Here is a 17,698-nt window from a genome sequence, read left to right as displayed (position 1 = left end):
TGGTGTTGCTAGCAGACTGGTTTCTGTGTAATGAAAAGAATATTTCTGCTATTCCTACAAAGACCTTTAGCGCCATAGGAGAGAGAGACTGGGAAAAGGGCTGTAGGACCTGCAGGTCTGTAGATCCAGTTGAATAAAAATTCTTTAGATGTGATAAAGTGGGACTGTGGCCACTATTTCAGATTATATGCTGGAGTAGAGTGCTGAGCTGCAGTTCACATGCCATGGATTCAAAATGAGAGTGGAGTTTGCCTTCCCACATACTATGATATAGTGTAAATAACCTAATGACTTTAACTCCAAGAAAATTACAAATTCTTCTGTGTGTACAGACAAATGTGTTATTCTCCAGAGCAAAAGGCTTCTATGAAGGAAATGAAATCCTTTTCATTAGTTAGAGAACAGATGGGGAGTTCGTGACTGCCAAATCCTTTGTGAATTATATTTAATTTTAGGACCAGATGGGGACGTAAGGGTATGTCTACACTACAAAATTAGGTAGAATTTATAGAAGATGATTTTTTAGAAATCGATTTTATACAGTAGATTGTGTGTCCCCCCACCTAAGACCATTAACTCGGTGGAGTTGGTCCACAGTACCGAGGCTAGTGTCGACTTCCGGAGAGCTGCACTGTGAGTAGCTATCCCACAGTTCCTGCAGTCTCCCCCGCTCATTGGAATTCTGGGTTGAGCTCTCAATGCCTGATGGAGCAAAAACATTATCTCTGGTGGTTCTGGGTACATGTCGTCAGGCCCCCCCCCATGAAAGCAATGGCAATAAATCGTTTCTCGCCTTTTTTCCTGGGTTACCCGTGCAGATGACATACCACGACAAGCATGGAGCCTGCTCAGCTCACCGTCACCATATGTCTTCTGGGTGCTGTCAGATGTAGTACAGCATTGCTAAACAGCAGCAGCTCGTTGCCTTTTGGCAGCAGACGGTGCATTACAATTGGTAACCATCATTGTCGTCTCCTGAGTGCTCTTTTAGCAGACCTCGGTGAGGTCAGTCTGGGGCGCCTGGGCAGATATGTGTGCTTCTGGCTGGCCTCGGTGAGGTTGGCCAGGGGCACCTGGACATAAATGGGAGACGACGATGGCCAGCAGTCGTACTGCACCGTTGTCCAGCGAGCAGCCAGGCAATGACAATGGCTAGCAGTTGTACTGCACCATCTGCTGCCAGTCTAAGATGTATAAGAAAGATGGAGTGGATCAAAACAATAAAGAGAACAGGTTTGTTTTGTATTCATTTGGTTTGAGCATTGGCCTGCTGAACCCAGGGTTGTGAGTTCAGTTCTTGAGGGGGCCATTCTGTGTGACAACCCTGTAAGCCAACCCTGTAAGCCATGTCATCAGTCACCCCTTCCTCCATTAGAGCAACAGCAGACAATCGTTTCATGCCTTTTTTCCACACAAACACCAGAGCACGACAAGCATAGAGCCCACTCAGATCACTGTCGCAATTATGAGCCCTGTAAACACCATGCGCATTATCCTGCAGTATATGCAGAACCAGAACCTGCAAAAGCAAGCAAGTAGGTGATGGCAGTGCGGTGATGAGGACACGGACACAGACTTCTCTCGAAGTACGGACCTCAGCAATGTGGAGATCATGGTGTTAATGGGGCAGGTTCATGCCGTGGAACGCTGATTCTCGGCCCTGGAAACAAACACAGACTGGTGGAACAGCATAGTGTTGCATGTCTGGGACGATTCTAAGTGACTGTGAAACTTTTGCATGAGTAAGGGTACTTCCATGGAACTTTGTGACTTGCTTTCCCCTGCCCTAAAGCACAAGAATACCAAGATGAGAGCAGCCCTCACAGTTCACAAGTGAGTGGTGATAGCCCTGTGGAAGCTTGCAACGCCAGACAGCTACCGGTCAGTCGCGAATCAATTTGAATGGGGAAATCTACTGTGGGGCCTGCTGTGATCCAAGTAGCCAACACAATCACAGAGCTGCAGATTTCAAGGGTAGTGACTCTGGGAAATGTGCAGGTCATAGTAGATGGCTTTGCTGCAAAGGGATTCCCGAACTGTGGTAGGGTGATAGATGGAACCCATATCCCTATCTTGGCACCAGAGCACCAAGCCAGCAAGTACATAAACTGAAAGCGGTACTTTTCAATGGTGCTGCAAACATTGATGGATCACAAGGGGTGTTTCACCAACATCAATGTGGGATGGCCAGGAATGTATTGTGTTTGCTTTTTCTTTTGATAGTCAACAGTTGGTGTCCAGTCTCTGTTATACAACATGTAACTGTTTAATAGTTCTGCTTAGTGACACCATTAAATTTAACTTTTGAAATGTAGGTTATATATCTAAACATGAGTCAAAAAAGAGAGTAGGTTTTACACTAAGATTACACAAATCTGTACACAATTTAGTTTAATAGCTCCAGAGATTTAAAACAAACAAACAGGTTTATTCAAAAGAACTGACTTTAGGAGAAAATGTGAGACTATGATGGTGTAGAACAATCTTCATGGAAAAAGACTGATTTAATAGTTGTGAGGGTTATACATTATCAATGTCTCCAAGTAGTTCATAGAGTTATGAAATAAGGAGTCCAACTCAATTTTATCTTTTATTGGAAATTCCAACAGTGTTCCTCTGTCTGTAACTGAAAAGGAGCAATCCTGAAAAGACATACCAGATCTCAACAGATCTCAGGAAGGCAACTGTGATAACAGAAATAATGAGAAGTCCTTGGGGAACTTTAGAGACTAACAAATTTATTTAGGCATAAGCTTTCAGGGGCTAAAACCCATTTCATCAGATGCATGGAGTGAAAAATACAGTAAGGAGTATATATGTACATGAAAAGATGGGAGTTGCCTTACCAACTGTGTGTGTGTGTGTCCTAATGAGGCCAATTCAATTAAGGTTGAAGTGGCCTATTCTCAACTATTGTCAAGAAGGGGTGACTATCAAGAAAGGGAAAATTACTTTTGTAGTGCTAAGGAAGCCAATGCAATCAAGGTGGATCTTGGCCATTTCAACAGAGAAGTTTCAGATTCTGTATGTTATGAATCATGACACTGATGAAGTCACAAGCACCAGTGAGCTCATCCTGGGGGTGCCTCACTGCCTGGGGCTCAATCCTGAGCGGGGCCTCTGGGTGAGGCTAGAATACAAAACATATCACTTCCTTTGTGCAGAGGGGAAACTGAGGCACGGGCAGGGGTTCATTTGCCCAGGGTCACTTACTTGGGCAGGCAGTGGCCGCGCTGGGAGGAGTGCCCAGCCCCGCACCTTTTGAGCGTCTGGGTCCCAGGCGACAGGGAGCAGGGTGGCTCAGCGCGGAACCCCGGTTGTGGGCAGCGCGGCTGAGCCGGAGGAGTCACCGCGCCGCTCCCCATTCGAGGGAGGAGGGAGCCTAAGATGCAGCCTCCCGTTGCGGCTGCAGGTGGCGCTGGCTGCTGTCGCGCTGGATCCCAGGGAGCCCCGCGTGTGGTAGCGGGGCAGGAGGCGGCGCTCGGCAGAACTTGGTCCGCTCCGCGGAGTCCGAGCTGGAGCTGTCGCTTGGCGGCGGCGGCAGCAGCAGGAGGTGGCGGGTTTCGGCTCTAGCACCGGGCGGAGGCGCTGAGCCGAGCAGACGGCAGCCGCGGGGGAGGTAGGAACAGCTCGCCACACCTTCCCCCGCGCCGGGCACCCCGGGCAGCGCCGCCACCGGGCACCCCCTTCCCCCGCGCCGGGCGCCCCGGGCAGCGCCGCCACCGGGCGCCCCCTTCCCCCGCGCCGGGCGCCCCGGGCAGCGCCGCCACCGGGCGCCCCCTTCCCCCGCGCCGGGCACCCCCTTCCCCCGCGCCGGGCGCCCCGGGCAGCGCCGCCACCGGGCGCCCCCTTCCCCCGCGCCGGGCACCCCCTTCCCCCGCGCCGGGCGCCCCGGGCAGCGCCGCCACCGGGCGCCCCCTTCCCCCGCGCCGGGCACCCCGGGCAGCGCCGTGACGGGGCGTCCTGCTCTGGGTAGCCTCTTCCCCCGCGGGCACTCCCAGCTCCGCGCTCCTTCGGGCACCTGGGCAGCACTGCTGCTGCTGGGCACCCCCGGCTCCCCGCTGTGGGCAGCGCGGCCAGTGGGCACCCAACTCCGGGCGGACCCTTCCCCGCGCCCGCTCCAGGCGCCGCCGCAGAGCTCCCCTGGCTCCCTTCCTGGCGCGGGGGCTGCTTTGTCTGGGGGGAACCACCGCGGAGTGTGACCCGCTGGGCTCCTCCGCTCCCGCCTCCCGGGGGTCCCGGCCAGAGCAGCCGGGTTTGAGTGCGGGGCGGCCGCTGCTCCTCCTTTCCCGGTTGGCTCGAGCTGCGTCCGGCGCTCCCTCTAGAGGAATGTCACTTCCCCCAGTGCTGGGCAGCTCGCCCGGCGCCAGCGTGGGCCATCCACGTAGCCCGGCCTCGTTAGGGGCAGTCGGGAGCCGCGTGCCGGTGTAACGACAGAAACAGCTACCGCTCAGTGAGTCTCCACTAGCTGGATTGCGAGCTCCTAGGGCAGGGGCTCGGTTCCAGGCGGGCTGGTGCCCTGCCTAGAGCAGCTGGGTCTGGTTCCCAAAGGGTCTCTTAGGTGCTGCTATGCTACCACTAATTAATAATATCCTGCTGTAACCCTCTCCCCCAGACGACCCTCCAGCAAACTCCTCCCTTTTGGCATTGAAGATTAAGCTGTGACAGCCCTTTGAGATTTGGTGGCCTTGTCTTTACTAGGGAAAATGTGAGTTCGTACCCTGACATAAGGAAGACAAAGCAGTTTGTAGCTTTAACTCGTGCCAGCTGATGCAGAGTTTATCTCAACCTGCCAGCACATCTAAAACCTACAAACTGCTTTCTCCTTGCGAGGATTTCCCTTTCAGTTACCATGTGTTAACTAATAAAAGGTGAGAAAGCATCTTTTTCTTTTCTTTTATTGTGGACTAGCCAATGAGATTTAGGCCCCTAAGGATATGTCTGTACAGCCACAGCCTTAAAGGTGCTTTTGAAAATTTTACCCTAAATTTTGCTGATTAGATGTTAAGCTTCTAAGCATCTGAATTGGCATTAGAAGCCTGTCACCTAGGTGACTGAAAACTTTACCCCAGCTTGTCACTTGCCAGTCTGAATGGTCTATTGGTGACAGCATTCCAGGCAAGTAACTTTTAAAAAAAAAAAGGCTAAATAATAATAAGTAATAATAATAGTAAAATCTAGAATAATCCCTCATAATGGCAAAGGCTAGACAGAATCCCCCAGTATCTCCCCTTGACAGCCTTGACACCTGACTTTATTTATAAAAAGAAAGGTGAGAGTTAAAATTGGTTAAAGGAGTCAATTACATACAGTAATGGCAAAGTTCTTGGCTCAGGCTTGTAGCAGTGATGGAATAAACTGCTAGTTTAAGTCAAGTCTCTGGGGTACATCCACAGCTTGGATGGGTCATTCAGTTCATTGTTCAGAGCTTCAGTTTGTAGCAAAGTTCCTCCAGAGGTAAGAAGCAGGATTGAAGACACAATGGAGATGATCTCAGAGCCTTTTATAGCTTTTGCCATGTGGAGGGCATCCCATTGTTCTTACAGTGGACAATTACAGCAACAAGGTGGAGTTTGGAGTCACATGTTCATGCCCAATTTCCCTTAGTCATTGCAGGAAGCCATTACCTACACTCCAGACAGCACGTTTACATGACATTCCACTCAGTGTAGATGGCTGTCTCCCATGGTCCATTGTCAGCCAAGTGTTTTTTGATGAACCACTTAATTTGAATACTCCTTCCAAGATGTGCTAGGTGTTACCTTGTGGGCATTACCTCAGGAACAAACGTTTGAAATCCAAGTATTAGAGCCAGTACTCATAACTTCACATACAAAATGATATATGCATATAGGTAGCATAATCAGAACCAGCAAGTCATAACCATTTCATAAACACCTCACTCTACAATCTTTGTACAATATTTGCTGCAAACATATAACAGTGGCAGCAATAATGATCTATATGGTCATATTTTAATCAGATAATGTCACAACATACCATTAGCTAGGATATGTTTTTAAGTGGTGTAGTATATGAGGTGTCAATTTTTTTTAAATTCAATCTTTGTGAAGTTTGCTGCCTTTAATGTATTTAAGGAAAGTCCACTTTTTTCAGTGTACCGAAACTTCATCTTAAAATTTTTTTTGTTTTGAAGACTTTTTGACTTTTATCGAATCTCGCTTGAAATTTCTTGTGTTTGCATTCATTGGGTACTTTATAGAATGTATCAGTTTTACATAGTGCCCTATCAAATTCGTGGTTCATTTTGGTCAATTTCACAGTCCTAAGATTTAAAAAAAAGTAAAATTCATGATTTCGGCTATTTAAATTTCACAGTGTTGTAACTGTAGGGGACCTGACCCAAAAGGGAGTTCTGTGTGTGTGTGGGGGGGGTGTTGCAAGGTTATTGTAGGGGGCGGGTTGAGATACTGCTACACTTACTCCTGCACTGCTGCTGGTGACAGTGCTGTCTTCAGAGTTGGGCAGCTGGGAAGTGGTGGCTGCTGGCCAGGAGCCCAGCTTTGAAGGCAGAGCTACTGCCTACATCAGTGCAGAAGGAAGGATGGCATGGTATGGTATTGCCACCCTTACTTATGCACTGCTGCCTGCAGAATGGGGCCCTTAGTCAGCAGCTGCTGCTCTTCGGCCACCCAGCTCTGAAGGCAGCAGCGAAGAAGTAAGGATGGATGGTATAGTATTGCCACCCTTACTTCTGCGCTGCTGTTGGCAGAGCGTTGCTTTCAGAGCTGGGCACCCAGCCAACAGCTACTGCTCTCTGACCGCCCAGCTCTGAAGGCAGCACAGAAGTAAGGGTGGCAATACTATGACCCTCCCTAAAATAACCTTGCAACCCCCTGCGACTCTCTTTTTGGTCAGGACCCCCAATTTGGGCAACACTGGTCTCCCCTGAGAAATCTGTATAGGATAGGGTAAAAACATACAAAAGACCAGATTTCGTGGTCCTTGACGCGTTCTTCACAGCCGTGAATTTGGTAGGGCCCTAGTTATACAGATTTTTGCCTCTTAATTTCTGTAAAATGTGAGTTCCTTCAAAAAGTGGGAGAAAAGAAAGGATTAAAAGAGATGTTCATAACCATGCCTACCTGAAGACTGAACTCTCTTGGCTGATCACTTTATGTAAGTGCTAGGAAAACAGAACTACCAAGGGGATGACCTTGTTACTGCTGATTAAGGGACAAGCACCTATTTTCATCCCAAACTTTGCCTTTTAAGAATATTTATGCTATAATTCTTTATAGGTGGAGAAAAAAATCTCTGAAGCAAGTGATCTGGCATTGAGTAGCTGCATGAACTGTTGCATATTATACTAAAGTTATTGTGTCAGCATTACAATAATAATGGGATGCTAGACTAACTGATTTTGGCAATGAGTAGTTTTAATACTGATGTCCTGTTTTGACATCTGTGGAAGGAGGATTACAGCAGACAGAATTGGTAGTGGGTGGGTGTGAGTGGAATGAAAAGGAAAAGCTTCTTAATTTTAATCTCTTCTCAAAAAGGTGACTAAAAGCACAGAGAGATAAATCATATTAACCTTATCTTAGTGGTTTTTAATTGTAGTCATTTAAATATTTTATGTAAATTCAGCATTAGTAAAACACTACTTTAATATTTATAACAGACAATATATATGTAGGCACAGCTCTTTGTCTCCTAGAGAGTTTCTGCTAGACCATCTCCTCTCCAAAGAGAGGGATTCTGATTTGCTACGTAGGTGCCTATGGCAGTGTCTCCATAATTAGGGTTACATTCTAGAATGGTCTTAAAATGGGACATAAATTCTTGCTTTTTGTTTTTTTCTTTTTGTAAAAGTAGGTGTCCAATTGGTGTAACATTTTAAGCTCTTTGAATTTTCTCTGCAGCTCTTGTCTTGTTATTCTTCATAAATTTTTAATAGGTCTTTGAAATGGGGCTCTGGCTAAAATTTTTCCATGGCAATCTGACTTTTCATTATTGACTTTTTCTTTTTCAAACAAGATTGTCCATCTGCACAAAACTTGGCAGGAGATGGATGCTCTGAGTAGTTATGGTGCAGTGGGTAGGCTTTTTTTTATTGGATTTAGGCTTGTTTTTTTAGCAGCTGTTTACATTATTATTGAAATCTTACACAAAAGAGCAAGCAGATCTAAGTGATGGAGACTGAGCGTGCAAAATCTTCCCTGTCAGGAGCTACCATGCAATTTTCTTTATTGCATGGTAGAGAAGGGTTTCCTGTGAAGTTGTTGACATACAAGGTTTTCTGCACAGCTACTAATGGAGAAGATTTTCTCCATTTCTCCATCAGCTGCTACGCTTCTGCCTCCACCACAAGTTTTCCTTAGGTTCCCACCCTGAGTGTAGTGTTACAAAAATCTAAAGACGATGAATACACAAACTTTGTTAAGAAGCAATTAAGGTTGATTCACTCTCAACCTACCAGACGCTAAATCACAAAAGCAAAGAAATGAAAAGTTAACCAACCTAATGTTATATATCCTCTACTCTTCCCCCACAACCCTTACCACAAACACTGTACATCATAGACCAGGGGTCTGCAACCTCTGGCACGTGGCTTGCCAGGGTAAGCCCCCTGGTGGGCTGGGCCAGTTTTTGTACCTGCTACGTCAGCAGGTTCAGCCCATCGTGCTCCCACTGGCTGCGGTTCACCGTCCTAGGTCAATGGGATGACAGGAAACTGCAGCCAGTACATTTCTCGCCCGTGCCGCTTCCTTCTGCCCGCATTGGCCTGGGACTGTGAACCGCAACCAGTGGGAGCTGCGGTCCGCTGAACCTGCCGACACGACAGGTAAACAAACTGTCCCGGCCCGCCACGGTGCTGTCCTGGCAAGCCGCGTGCCAGAGATTGCCGGCCCCTGTCATAGACCAAGCACTGGAAACATAGTTCTGTCCTGTGGTTCTCTTTGGGGGTCACAAGCAGGTTTCAGGAGGTCCTCTAAGCAGGGCCAGCCTTAGACTAGCTGGGGCCCAGGGAAGATGGACGAAGCCCAGGACTAGAAGCCCTGCAACCTGGGGCTGAAGCCAAAGCCTGAGCAACTTAACTTTGTGGGGGCCCTGTGGCATGGGGCTCCAGGCAATTGCCTTGCCTGCTGGCCCTGGCTTTTATATGCAGAAAACCAGTTGTTGTGGCACAGGTGGCCGTGGAGTTTTTAGAGCATATTAGGGGCCCTGAGAAAGAAAAAGGTTGAGAACCCCTGCCCTAGGACAATACCTTCAACACTCCCTTTATCATCCTTCTGCAAACACCAAAACTAGCCTCTCCCACCGTAACCGACTACTACACCAAACATCCCCAATTGCTAGTATTGGGGAGGTGGGGAATCTGACAAAGGGGTGTATGCAGAAAGGTTTGTGGGAGGACAAAATGGATGGAGCCTTTTGTAGGTGATATAAGATGGGTTTGGAAACTAGGGTATAAGAAAAATGACATGGTGCTCTGCTGAATGGTTTTGAGTACATTTGGTTAGAAAGTGTGGACGTGGCGAGAGTGTGTTCAAAACTGTCCTCAAAGACTCTGCAGTGTCCGTTTAAAACAAAAATCTTAACACATCAGTTTCTTAAATTATCCTTGGAGAGCAGTTTTGATCAGGGTTTGGCAGTGTCCACATTTGCTGGCTGTCTTCAAAACTGCTCCAGGAGTTTGAATACAGATTGTAATCATGACTAATCATGAATTAGTGATGATGGAGCCAGTAAGACAGCAGTGCTGCATTGATTCATACTGAAAAAGTTATTTATAAAAATACTGTAGCTTGGCTAGAAACCTTTTTTTTTTTTTTTTCTAAAACAACTTAAAATCTGTCTGAAAGTTTAGGAATAACGAAAGTCTATGTGGAGATTTTAAATTATGTAATTTGTACGTTCAGGTATTTTGAGAGCGACCTGGTAATTATACTGAAATACCATAGAGATTATCTACTAAATCTCATTTTACAGTATGGCTTTTTTCTGTGTAGCATCTTTCAGGCATAATATATCCTGAAGTGCCTTAAAGAAGTAAGTGTAGGTATAAATTACACGGAGGTGGCAAATATAAATTAAAGCAGTCAATCATAAGGTCAGTAACAGGGTGATAATAACTTAAATTTATATCAAAATGTATATAACCCCATCTATCCAGAAATATATCAGATGCTCTCTAAATTATGAATTACTTCTATGTGGTGAAACAGTGATTCCTTAGTTGAACACTATAACACTACACAACAGTTAAGGGCAGAAAATTATGAATACTTTCTCTTAAAACTGCACAGGGTACTCCAGATAGGCTGAATGTAAGTACCTAGGCCTCAGTTTAATTCAAGTCAGTGAAACTCCATGCAGGAACATTCGTGTGATTCTCTTTGCAGTATCAGTATCCTAGTTTGGAATTTGGCAGCACTCAGGAGTTAGCATTTTGTTTTTGTGTAAAGTGTCATGTGATCTTTGATTACAGTTGCTCAATACCTTGATTTTTATGTCTCAGGGAAGAAATTGTGGCATATGCACAGGAGGTGAGACTTGTAGTGATGGAGCTGATATCTTGGTACATGTCTTACATATATCCAATGGTATTTTAATATACTGCATGTATTTTAAATGTAATTGGTTGATCTTAAAGATAAAAGATATTTTCATTGTGCTGTATAGTTATGAAATATGTGCCAGGCAATCAGATTGAACAGACAGGGAAGGTAGAAGCAGCATCTGACACTTAGGGCATAAATAGAATTCAGATTCAGAATCAGATTGATAGAAAGTTGATCCTGTTGATTTAAACACAATCAAATAAAAATTCAGGCAACAAGAAGTAAAATTACTTAAACAAGCAGACATATATAGAGTATGCTTTAAAAGAACTATTTTTGGGGGCTGAAATAATGAGGTTTGTTTTCTGAGCTAATCAGAAAAGAAGCTATTCAGTAATGCTGCAGTGAATAAGCATTACTCAGATGACCCATCTGTTAGATAAAGTTTTCATAACTGCATTAATCAGTTGATATAATAGGAATAAAGTCAGCATTACAGAAATTTGTCATAGGATTACTGTGTCCTGTTTTGAAAAGAAACCCTATGGCTTTGTCTCAACGTCTGTTTTGATAAATTGCACAACAGACCAGGAGTATTTATGCGGTAGATCATTATCCTGTGATGTTCTTTTAGAATTGATGTTCTCCTGTGAGTGAAATACAGAGGCTCTATTGTATTGTATTCTGTCTTGTTAATGATTATTTTAAAGAGACAAACTAATACCAACACCAATTTTTACCATACTCACTTCATTTGACTTTCTTCACATTTCTGTTTTGGGCTGGCTTACATTCCCCGTGTGTTTGGACTTCTGTTTCACGCTACTTGAATTTCGACTTAATCTTTTGACAGACATTCCCAGTGATGTCTATCTGGCCTATGATTCCTGAAAAGAATTTGTAAGAAAGAAATGGAAAAACCAAAACAAAAACTATTGTGCAAACATTGAGTTTGCATAAGAAAGCATTTAGAAGTCAGTAGAAGTAAAAGTTCATGTGGACTATGCAACCATCAATCTGCCTGCTAGTGCATACCTTGTCTAACAGCCTTTAATTGAAAGATCCCATGCTATTTCCTCAGCCTTGCTTGTTGTACTGTCATGGGGCTCAAGCTACTTTAAAGTCACACATGCTGTCTGTTGCCGTTCCCCCAAGGAAATATGTCATTCTCTATAGCTATGGGGTGGAATCATCACTGAAACCTATCCCCACTACATGCTCCAGATGACTCTTCAGTGAAACTCTGGGGTTGAAGAAAACAGAAGACCCTGCCTGCTCCCAATGCACCACTAGCCCAATATCGAGTGGGAGGAAGCGAAACTTTCTAAACAGAGTGTTAGCTGTGTTTCTGCAGAGCTGAAATGGGAGAGTGGCTTCAGTATATGCTGCTGAGGGAAAGAAGGGTGAGTACAGTCTGCTGGGATGGAAAGCCACACTTGCCCAGCTCTTTTGGATAGAGGGGGCAGGAAGCAGTTCTGGCACTTAGCTGCCTCACTGTTTTACTTCAGCTCTGTGACAGAGCAGTGTAGATAAACCTGAAGGAAGAAAAGTGGTCAGGAGACCCATCGTTCAAGGAGAGGGAGCAGCCGCTGTAGTGGGAGTAGGACCACAAAAAAATCTTAGGCCGGGAACCAGAAATCCAACCTGGGAAGTAGGGAGCATAGATAACTTTTATTTTTCCTCGTTAACACTTTCTGTTCTGTGATACTTCTGACGTTTACCACAGGAAGTACCTCAGTAAAGTTTAAAGTATGGTAAAAAACTTAGTGGTATCTGCTGCAGAAGAAAATTGTTTCATTTCAGGGTTAGTGAGAATCAGGTGAACTCTAATGGTTAGATGCTATAGGATTTTAAGCTAGTTGCCACTGAAGGGAAAGTCAGCTGATGACTGCATGCAGGGTTTGTCTTAAAGTGGTAGGGAAGTTCCAGGCTAATCTGGTGAGTGGACAGAAGAGTTGAGTACTTAATTACTGCTTGACATGTTAAAGGCCACATGGCTCTCCGCAAACGCATAGATTCTGTGATTGAGGAACAATACACCAAAACAAAGTGATTTTGTGTATCCAGGATAACAATGGATACATTCCCAACTCTAGCTATCATAGAAGGTGTGATATTTAGAGGGTGGAGAACAACTAGAGATTCATTCAGGATCACATAGGAGTTCAAAGAAGCCTAATTGACTTAATAGCACAAGTCCCATTGACTTGCTGCAAGAAGAGGATAATATGTAACTTTTAATACGAGATTAGTAAGCAGAAATAAATGTATTTCTTCATACTAGTACTAACTCAAGTGTTGGACAGGGTGCTTGCAGAGTGGTCTGCAAAATTTGATTATTCTAGACCACCTAAAGATTTTGTCTCCAAAATTCATGATTGGTCACCGTACTTTGACCTGAGCCAGTGACTTGATCACCAGTTAATTCTGGCTGGATCCCTGCAAGATACATCTCCAAAGATAGTGTTGGGGGGAAGAGAGTGGGGGCAGGGAGGGATATGGTCAATAGAAGAGAATGTAGGGCTATTGGAGTAGTGGAAGGCAGAATAAGCATGCAAAGAATTAGATAATGAAACCACCTTCCCTTCCCCCCTGTGGAAGCCTGGGGGCAGCCCCCCCACCCGCTCTCTCCCTGCAGAGGCCTGCCCCCCCGATGGGGGGGTCTGTGTAGGGCCCCAGAATAGCTAGGGATGACCCTGTGTGTGTATGTGTCTGCTTGTGTATGGGGGGGATAATCATCCACAAAATGAGGCCTGCCTTTCAGCAATTCATAAGTATTTAAAAATTCAACCTTCCCCTGCCCGACTCTGGCACTTTTTTGAGGTCATAATGTTTCCTGATCATCCACTGTTTGTGAACTGTGTGTTGTCTGTTTACACTCTAAGCCCATACATTTCTGAGTGTATGGAGGCCACTTAAGATTTGAACGTATCAGGGCATGTGTACAGTGAATTAAGTTACATTGATGTACAGCCAACGCAGTAATTAAATTGATTTTATATGTCCAAACTAGCTCCTTCTGTTGGCGGTGCAGATCCTTACCGGGAGCACTTAAGCCAGCCATCATGTGGGGCATCGTGGGACACTGACAGCCAGAGCCCCGCCGACCAGGACTGACAGCTACTGGAGCTGACAACTGGAGGAGGCTGACAACTGGAGGAGTCAACATAGTGTCTATGCCAGGGGTCGGCAACCTTTCAGAAGTGGTGTGCTGAATCTTCATTTGTTCACTCTGATTTAAGGTTTCGTGTGCCAGTTATACATTTTAATGTTTTTAGAATGTCTCTTTCTGTAAGTCTACAATATATAACTAAACTATTGTTGTATGTAAAGTAAATAAGGTTTTAAAATGTTTAAGACGCTTCATTTAAGATTAAATTGAAATGCAGAGCCCCCAAGACCGGTAGCTAGGACCCGGGCAGTGTGAGTGCCACTGAAAATCAGCTTGCGTGCTGCAGGTTGCCTATCCTTGGTCTACACTGACATTCTGTCAACTTAACTAAACTGATCTAAGTGCTATGCCTCTCATGGAGTTATTAAGTCAGTGCAGTATAGGGTGACCAGAGAGTAAGTGTGAAAAATCGGGACGGGGTTGGGGGTAATAGAAGCCCATATTTAAAAAAGCCCCAAATATCGAGACTGTCCCTATAAAATTGGGACATCTGGTCACCCTAGTGTAGTGGTCAACTTACATTGGTGAGAGCACCATTGTAATGTAAATGCTTACAGAGTTAGATTGATGTAAGCTTCCCTATGTCGACCTAACTCTCTAGTGTAGATCAGACATCAGTCATTCCATATCTACTGATGGATTATTATAATTTAATTAAATGTGTATGTTTTGGGATGTTTGCAGTCAGTGTTACTGCAGGAATTGGGAGGCTTATCTCAGAATGGAATTCTGCTGTGCTGCAGAGTGCATGGGACCATCACTACTTCTCTGCCTCCTTTCAAGTTCCAAATTAATTTTGAAGTAGCTATATTAGGAAAGTGATGCTCAATTTTTTTTTTTAAAGCAGGAATGTATTTTTACTTCCTTCCCCATCCAGATGGCTGCAGGGATTTTTTTTTTTTTTTTTTTTGGAACCTTTAGACACCTGCCATCTCACTAAATGGGGAAGGAAGCGACAGGAATTGCTTTGACATTCTAGCCTTTCATTTGATGTGGTTTATAGCATATAAACATACCAGTTCAGGAAGTTTTTAAACCCTGTATCTCGTGTGGCCTGCACAGTGAAACCCTGGGCAGCTGGGTTATCAGATAGTAATTTGGAAGGAGAAGGAAAGAGCAAGAATGAAGTTAGCCCTGAAGCAGTGTTAGTTAGGCAGGAAGAGACACTACAGGTTGCTCATGCTTAGATTTCACAGCCAGGCTGAATTACTTGTTAGGAAGGAGTTAAAAGAGCTCTTGGACCACAAGGTGACATCTGGTGTGTCTCTATTTCTGAGGAAAAGTGGAATCCTGGTGTACAAGGCCAAATGAAGCCTGAGCTAACAACACCCATTTGTGATTTGTTCTGTGCATGTCTGTCTCCAGGACCGGCACTTGCATTTAGGAGGCTTAGGCAATCACCTAGGGTGCCAGCATTATTAGGGGGCGGCATTTTGCTGGAGGGGGCGGCAGGCGGCTCCGGTGGAGCTGCCGCAGTGGTGCCTGCGAAGGGCCCGCTGGTCCGCAGGTCCGGTGGAGCTGCCGCAGTGGTGCCTGCGAGCGGTCGGCTGCTCGCGCGGCTGCGGTGGACCTCCCGCAGGCACGACTGCGGCATCTCCACCGGAGCCGCGGGAGCAGCTGACCATCCGCAGGCAGGACTGCGGAGCCGGGGGACCAGCGTGCGGGGCAGCAAGATGGCCGTGCGCCTAGGGTGCTCAAACCCCTAGCGCCAGTCCTGTCTGTCTCTCTCCCCTTGTCTCACTAATAAGTATACCGTGTTCACTAACTCAATTACCTTATATTAAGGATTTTCTTTAAAGCAAGACCTTTGAGTCCAGTCAGACCTAAACATGGATAATTTGAGCTCCAAAAAGCAATGTTTCAGCAAGTTAAGAGCATGTGAAAATGGGAGGGGAGGGTTGTTAAGGTTGCAGTACACCTTCTAATATTATAGTAATAGTTTCTGGCATAGCTGTGTAGTACTCTTAATGGGGGCATGTCATAAAGTCTAAAACTAAAGGATTTGTTTATGATCAAAAGTTATTTGAAAACTATTAAAAGCTTCATAATTTGACAGATTTGATTATAAAGTAATATATTGGGGAGATTAATGTACAGTGCAATCTGTGGTCCACTGTCTTCTGTTCCATTGTAAAATGTATTCTAAAATTCTCATTTTGTCTTAAACTTGAAACCATATAAGTCTTAATAGCAACTTTTCCATTTACAGAAATTTTATAGCAGCAGTTTATAAGTGGTTTTCTGTCGCAGTGATTTAGTTTCTCAGTCTTCCTTTTGGTAACCTAAAAATGTGCAGAATCCTTTGAGGTTTTTTTTTTTTTTAAAGGATGGTCATTTGTACAGGTTTCTGACTGGCTTAACATAAAATGAATACTCCCAATAGTTTGAAAAGTAAATTTAACAGCACATTGGGAGTGGGCAGAGGAGTATGAAGGGAGTAGCAAAAAGTACTTGGCTTCTTTTAAGTTAAAGTGCTAGAGAAACACAAATGGATACAACATTTCCCATGGCCACCCGGGGAAGGGGGGGGCAGGGGGCAAGGGGACAATTTGCCCCGGGCTCCACAGGGGCTCCCACAAGAATATAGTATTCTATAGTATTGTAACATTTTTTTTATTGAAGGGGTCCCTGAAGTTGCTTTGCCCCAGGCCCCTGAATCCTCTGGGCGGCCCTGACGTTTCCTTGTACTTAGTAGAGCTTTTGCTATTTTCTTCTTTTCTTTGTTGATTGCAAGGAGTGTGGATGATGATTTAAATTTTTCATCTATAGTAGAGGATTGCAACTAGTGGCAAGATATTGTATAATTTTTCCCCAACAGATGTCAAAGAAATAATAGTATGTCTTTGGAAATTCAAAGATTTACAGCAAATACACTGTTTAATTTTGTTGTATGGTATGACAGACACATGCAATACAAGCAATTTTTTTAAAAAAATCCTCTATAGATAGGTCTGTAGTGATACCAAAGTCTTCCTTTTGTTTAGTAAAGGTGTACTGGTAAGTAACTTACAGTGGTATTACATATTTATCATATTGGCAAAGCTTTTTGTTTGTTCTTCTTAACTTATGGAACTATAACAAATGTTAATTTTTAAACTTGAGTATCCAAAACTAGAAAATCTGAAATGGCTGAGAGATATTACATCTGTAGATCATTTGCTGAAGATAATTTGTTCTTAGTCACTGCTGAAAAATGTAACGAAATGGTATCCGTTAGTGTATGAAGAGCCAAATTTTACTATTACTTTGGTGTAAATTGGGATTAAAATCATCCATTGAAGCCAAGGAACACATTTAATTTGGTTGGAAACATCAGAATAACTGAAGCTAGCTATAAACAGGGCCACAAAACAAGGTACATATGGAATTACTTTTTACCATGCATCTGTAAACTCTAAATTGAAAAAAGTCAATAAATCTACTATATCATGCACCTTTGGGCCTGTATTTTTGTGCACAAGCTTCTGTGCACAGATATAGAAATAAACATAGCATGATAACCCAGATATGTCACATTCTATCACCAGTTACTTCTTAGTGATCTTCTATTCTTGATCAGCTGCTGCAAAAATAAAATTGCTTTGATCCCGTATAATCCTTGTAATCATAACAAAAACTATAACAAACCCAGATGTAGAATAAATGCATAATAATAGTTCTATTACACACAACAGTCTCAAGGCTCCCCCACCATCTTTTCTGCTTTTATCTGTCCTACCAAAGAACCATGTAAATGGAAAATACTGTAAAACAAATAAAAATAAAATACAAAAGTGTACTATAGATGGTCTTGATATTGAGATACATATCCTAGATCGTTGGCTATTTGAAATACAAATTGCATATAAGCATAAAGGCAGAATTCTAAGTTGAATTGGGGAAGAGGGGGGGGTCCTAGCTAATCAATTGAGTGGGATTTAAAGTACCTAGAGTTACACAGGCTATGTCTACATGACAGCTGCAATGCTTCAGTGTAGACAGTCCAGCGAAAGGAGGG

General features: G+C 44.3%; 1 protein-coding gene across 5 annotated transcripts in view; it reads left to right on the top strand.

The window, feature by feature from the left end:
• Nucleotides 1-3,449: 3,449 nt before the first annotated feature.
• Nucleotides 3,450-17,698, top strand: part of PXYLP1 (2-phosphoxylose phosphatase 1) — an 83,146-nt gene continuing 68,897 nt past the window's right edge. For 2 of the 5 annotated variants that reach the window (XM_030575278.1, XM_030575283.1), the window contains exon 1: nucleotides 3,450-3,619. The gene's annotated coding sequence lies outside the window, so the exon portion shown is untranslated. Of the gene's footprint in view, nucleotides 3,620-11,705; nucleotides 11,933-13,542; nucleotides 13,772-17,698 lie in introns of all 5 variants that reach the window. The other 3 variants (XM_030575280.1, XM_030575279.1, XM_030575281.1) reach the window with 3 other exon arrangements.

The sequence above is a fragment of the Gopherus evgoodei genome, chromosome 9 (genome assembly GCF_007399415.2).
Source record: "Gopherus evgoodei ecotype Sinaloan lineage chromosome 9, rGopEvg1_v1.p, whole genome shotgun sequence".
Taxonomy (NCBI): Eukaryota; Metazoa; Chordata; order Testudines; family Testudinidae; genus Gopherus; species Gopherus evgoodei.
The sequence above is the reverse complement of the archived record's forward strand: the minus strand, read 5'-3'. Positions and strand labels throughout refer to the sequence as shown.